Source organism: Sphaeramia orbicularis, chromosome 7 (genome assembly GCF_902148855.1).
Source record: "Sphaeramia orbicularis chromosome 7, fSphaOr1.1, whole genome shotgun sequence".
Lineage (NCBI taxonomy): Eukaryota > Metazoa > Chordata > Actinopteri > Kurtiformes > Apogonidae > Sphaeramia > Sphaeramia orbicularis.
In genome coordinates, this window is record NC_043963.1 from 42,169,199 (window position 1) to 42,175,945 (window position 6,747).

Sequence of the window (6,747 nt, forward strand, 5' to 3'; positions counted from 1 at the left end):
TTTTGTGCGTATGATAGATCTTTTCAGAAGAAACGGGAAGTGGTCACACAGAGATTTCAACATGACCGAGGAACGGCAGTGGAAGTGAAGTATTCAGATTGAGAGGGTTAAAGAGTCAGTTCCACAGTTTGAACCAGTGGTGTGGACTGCTGTGGAAGATGGGTCTGATGTTGTCAAACTGTGAAAATGAAGCATTTGACGAAAAAAAAAACAAAAAAAAAAACATACACTGTAAAAAAAAAAAAAAAAAAAAAAAAAAAACCCTGTTGTTTTTACGGAAAAAAAACTGGCAGCTGTGGTTTCCAGAACAATATTGTAAAAAGCACATCCAACTGTAAACATATTTACCGAGTAACATGTAAATTTAACATTTTAAACATATAGATTTCACACTGGATTTAAATGGTAAATGGACTGCACTTATTTAGCACATTTTCTACACCTTCATGGTGTCCAAAGCACTTTCCAAAACCATCAGGTCCAACTGGGAGCAATTCAGGGTTCAGCGTCTTCCATGGACACTTTGACATATGGACAGTCAGAACCAGGATTCAGACTACCAACCCTTTGGTTACTGGACGAGCTGCTCTACCAACTCTCCCAACCCATGAATTTACAAGTTAAAAAATGTTACATTGTTAAAAGTTTACTTTGTTATAACTTTTGTATTAAAAAAAAAAAAAAAAAAGCAAATAGGCCATTATTTCAACATTATGGTCATGCAGCACCACTTTGTTTTTCAATTTACAGTTTTATTTTCTAAAAACAATAGAAATACATAATTTCTACATACAAATCTGGTTTTGTTAACATTCTTTTCCTGTAAAAACTACAGCTATATTTGATTTAATCGTTAACACAAAAATATTTTCAAACAAACAATTTTGCATTGTATTGTCACTTACAGTTTTTTTTATGTTGCAATTTTGCAACTTTTTGGTGTTAATTCTACAGTCATTTCTTACAGTGTATTATTTGGAATTCGATGGGAGCAACACGTCTCCAAATAGTTATGACTGGTCCATGTTTACCACTGAGAAGTATCCCCTGTCCTGGGGGGGGGGGGGGGGGGGGGGGGGGCGCCTACCCCATTCTCATCTGATGTTTAATGCTACAGGTACTAATGTAATAATATAATAATAATATAATCAAATAAATTCCCATGACTATACATTACTATTGCTACACCGTAACTTCAATTTGTTCCCGCTGCAATTCGAAACACTAGTCGCTTTTTCATTGACCCTCAAATTATATATATATATATATATATATATATATATATATATATATACACAACGTGAAGTGTATGTAAAAATGTAAAAAAGTGAAGAAGAAGAGTTTTAAAAGAACCATGGTGCGGTATGTGTGGACACACCAGGAAACTGAATCATTTTTTAATTTAGTACAGTATAGAGGGGTAATAGGCTATATAATAATAATGAATATATCTGTAAATCAACATGATATTTATCATGCTTGTCTCCAGGCTTATGGAATGACTTCTCGTGTCATCTCCCGATAATAAACAAACAAATTATCGTATTTGTGATTTAATGGAGAAACTAACATTATACACTTTTGTTTTTTCAACATTTAGTAAATATTGGTAAAGTTTTTCACAGATGTCCAGTGGAAAAGCCACTATTGTCAGTCAGCTGTTCTCTGTCTCTCTGTCCATCCTGTGTCTCTCCATTGAGCTGTTCCACTGAGAGCGCCCCCTGCAGGTTTGGAGCACTTCCATTGTAGTGACTGCAGCATTTTTCATCTGCTGATGTTTTCTTGGTTTGCATTGTTTTGTGCTTTGCATCATTTTTCAATTTGCAGCGCATTTGATGATTATGTATTTGTTTTTGTTTCTTGCAGCACAATTTTTCATTTGCACCACGTTCCTCTTTTTTTCCCCCGTTTAGACTGGTGTTTGAGTTTGTGAATTTGCATCATTTCTGTACTTGCAGCTGTTTTCTGTAACTGAGACGCATTAGGCCATTGCTGTGTGTTTGGCCCTTGTTGGCCACCATACTAATGCACCTCCATACCATCAGAGATGCAGACTGGAGTATTCTCCAGATTATGTTTACTGTAGATGATGATATATTCAAAGTCATCACTTGTGGTGATGGGAAACTTTACTTTTTACTGATTGAAGTTTGTATAGTCAGTGAGTCGGTCATCCAGTAAGTACGGAGATTCATATGTGCACAGGCTCCGCCCACTCCCAGTCCACACTTACTCATTCCACTAAAACTACTGATGACCTTTGTGAGACAAACATGAAATGTATAGTAACAAATGTGTTTCTACACCGTCTCTCAGAGTGGCAGACCTTTAACTCAGGTTAGGGAACAGCTCCCCCAGTGGTCAGAGTGTGTAAATGTACCGCTGCTGGGATAGAAGTGAGCGCATGAGTGAATCATTCGTTCATAGCTCAGGGAAGGAAAGGCGGAGTTGAGTTGAAACTATAAACCAGAAGTGATTAACTTCATATATTTATTCAAATGCAGCAAGAACAGCAGTCACATTATAGTGACATAATGTCAAGACTTGAGTTTAACAATTGGTTTTTGACTCGTGTCACTAACTTATAGACAGTTTTTCAGATTAGTGAACCTCTGCCTCTTTAATGCTCTGTTCATACTAATGCAAATATTTGAAAAACAGATTTTTTTTTTCTCTGTGTTTGGGTCTCTGATCCCCACAAAAACAACATTTGAGATTTAAAAAAAAAAAAAAAATCCTAAAGAAAAGATGTTATAATGACCTGTTGATAATGCTGATGTTTTTATACTAAGTCATGTCACTGACCTGTTGTTCATTAATCTAATAAACTGCAGAATATTCCTCCACCTATTTTGTGTTGCGACCATATTCCAGGGAGGTATTCACATGAGCCTTCTATCCTCTCCTGCGCAATGATGTTACTTGTTTGAATGCTGGGTTTTTTTTGGTTTTTTTTGTTGTTTTTTCTTTTTTAATTTTTCTTTTGCTGTTTATGATGTACAAATAAATAAATAAATTCAAAATGGTCCTTTTTTTCTTAAAATGGTATATTTTTTCAGTCTAAACCTTTGATGTGGCTTCTATGTTCTATTATGAATTAAAACATAGGTATATTAGATTATTGCATTCTGCTTTTAATTACACTTTACATAACAATTTTAATAAACAGACCTAGCTATAAATCATAATCTACAATATCCTTATTGCTTTTTGTGTCATTGTCCTGTCAGAGCCATATGTCAGAAAAACAAGCCTGTTTTCAGTTTGGTGATATATGCATTTACCACCAAGTCAAACTCAAATATGCTGAGTACATGAGTAGAAGTATTTATGTTTCACTACTGCTGAAGAAACAACATATCTCCAACAACTGATGACAATATTTAATGTAAATGATGCTGGTAGAAAAATGATCAATTGAAGATTTACATATGCATCAACTCTCCAAAGACTTATCATTTTAGTTTGTAGGTGGTATTTCTTTGGTTTAAGATTAACAAATATTATATTAATAACCCTTCATACCTGCAGTGTTTAGAAATACTCTACATTTACAAAAAAAAATTTAAATTCAAGTGCCACATCTTCAAATACCACTTTGTTGGAATTTCAACATGTCTATAAAGTGAAGTTTTTCCAGTCTTTTTCATACCAGAACCCAAATGTCATCAGATTGAGAACACTGTGTACTCAAGGTTGCACAGAAGAATTATTATGCAGCTGTGAATTAAGACAAGGCATCACACATCAGGTAAAAAAAATGTGACACATAACTAATGAAGGACGATGGTAAATACATTACATAAAGTTAGAACTGCTCTTATCCACATTCAGTCTGTCTGAGCTGTTACTAGACCTTTTTGGCTCTTAAACAATGAGCTGCCGGAGAAATTTATTCTACAAAATAACATTTAATGGTGCACTTGAGTCTCTAAATATGCTTTAATATGCTCCTGACTGAGGAGTTGAAACAGTGCCCGTAATTGTATCTCAAATCTGTTTACAATTCCAAGATGCTGATGAAGGAAATCTAGACGCTGAATGGAAATGTCAGAGCAGTTCTTTTAGAAACAGATATGAAAATGCTCAATGTCATGGTTTTTCTTGAAACAGTGGCTTTATTTTATTTTATTTTATTTTTTTTAATTTTTTTTTTTTTTTTTTTACTTGTCTTGTCAAGCATCATAACAGCAGAACGGTGGTTTGGCTGCCTTCTGGTGCTGAACACATTTGCTTTGCCAAGGGAAACTTTATAAAGTATATGAGGCTCCCCTTGACATTCTACTGTCTTTATTGTGAGTTTTGTTAAACCACATTTCGATACCTGACCTTACATGGAGAAACAGGAGAAGAAAGGGGGGGAAGAGAAGGAAAGAGTGAAAGGGAGGAGAGAAAGGAAGAAGAAGGTGGCAAACACCCTCACAAGAGAATATCAACAACAATAATAATAACAACCAACCATGAAACAGTGGCTTTAACCCTTTCATGCATACTGGTCACTACAGTAGACAGCTATTCTATGGCTGTTCTCTTGTACAGTCTACTCTCGTTATACCGCCAACTTCCGTTCACGGCCAAATTGGCGGTATAGCGAAAATGGCGTTACAACGGGTTGCGTCCATAATGTGCATGTCTTTACTATATGATGTCTATGTTGCCTCCATTAACCCGTTCTAATTGCGTTTCTAAATAAATCTTGATTCTGTTATGTTGTAAGGGATCATTTAAAGTGGGGAAACATTTTAAGCATTATTATACCGTGTCGGGAAATGACACCCCATCATCTTGAGGCTTTGGCTTAATCCCACGTCCTCTTCCCGACATCCTGACCTACTGAGTGTTCTGCGATAAATGAACGGTGGCCGTTCCGTAGACCTACTCGTAGCTTGTCGCGATCAGCATCTGGCACGTTTGTTTCAGTGCATTGTTAAAATTTATGTGTACTCGATGGTAATCACGCTGGCGGTATAATGGTTGGGAAATCAATGGTATAAGTGTTGTTTGTGCATGGAACTGGGCTGGCGGATGGCGATAGGCGGAAATGGCGGTAGCTAATGGAATAATGCATTGGGGATTTTTGTGCAATGGTTTTGGTTGGCGGTGAGCGAAAATGGCGGTATAACGGCGGGCGGTTTAACGAGAGTAAACTGTATATTCACAGGTTTTGTTGTTTTAGTTCCATATCAGCTGACACAGTGCACACTTATGCATCATCCCATACACTGACATTCATACTGTTACTGTAGCTTTGCTGTTTTTGATAAACCTGATCTGCACAAATATGTTTGATTGTAAATCAATTGCTTGTTTTTAATGTATGAACTATGTGCCAGTATTGATTTTTTCTATTTATTGTCTTTTACTCCTATCCTGTTTCATGGTTATGTACAGCACTTTGGGACAGTAGTGTCTGTTTTTAAGTGTGTTATATAAATAAACCTTGGCCTTGTTATTGTTATTAGACTGTAATTAACAGGGGGTTTTTAAACCAGAAAGTTTTTTTTTTTTTTTTTTTGCATATTATCTCCATGAAGTGAGTAATGACTAGTATTAGAGTATGTTAAAATGTAAGAAAACATCAGATTAGCAGCATTAAAAATGTTTTTATTTCATAGATTTCACACAGTATATCAGTAAATGCATGTTTCTTTGCTTCAAAAATGAAACACATGGCATGGTGTCGTGCCAAGTGGACATTTTTGCGACTCCATGATGAATAGATTCATAAAAAAAATTTCAATCACTTTTTTTTTGCTTGTCTTTTTTCATGCCTAAAGAGGAAAAAAAACAGTTGGGGAACAAAAAATCTTACTTAAGGCACTCACAATTCATGCATGAAAGGGTTAAATGTGATGTGCATACTCAGATATAATTGAAACATTATATAATTGTACAATTCGACACTAAATGAATAAAAATAAAAACACACATGCATGACTGTGAATAAGGCGTGGCTGGACCTGGCCCAAATTCAGCAGACGTGGCAGAGTCTCAGCGGGAGCAGACGTGAGCATCATTACAGTATGTACTGTATCTATGAATGGTGTAATTATGCACATGCCCATCATTAGACCTACAACACGCAGCGCCTCCTGGGTTTCTTGGAAACACTTAACAGAGAATGAGAGAGAGTGTTGGTTAGGGATGACTTAGCAAATGATGTGGTTGTTTGGACCGATGTTAACTTTGACCACACAACTCTCACCAGCAGATGGTATTTGGACCACCCACAGATCCTGATGGGGTTGAGAACACCCTGCTCATCCCTGATCAGTTCTTCATATCATAAAAAAGAAAGAACTGTACAGTCGCCAGCTCCCATCATGGGTACAGGCTGTAGGTGTCTTAGTTGGTTAGTTTCAGTTTATTTTGAATATGAAATAAAACAAAATAATCCTACTTTAGTCCTTAGAAAAAAAACAGATAGTATGAAAAACTTATCGAAGTGACAGTACTGTGGCACGAAATATCAGTTTGTCTATTACCACAGAGCCAATCAGCGCCTTTGTTATATCATGTCTACACTAGTAACTTACATTCCGAAAAAGTACCAAGGCAATCATATAGCGAATAGGTCAACTAGAGACACTCAGTAATGTATCAAACGGCAATGCAGAAGACTCAGGTTCAATTCTTCATTTTATTTTTTTCTAACGATTTTCAAACGGGGGTGGGGGTTGGCACCGGTAGGTAAATCCAACATTGATATAATGATATAAATCAGCCACTGGGACAACGTTCAGAGTG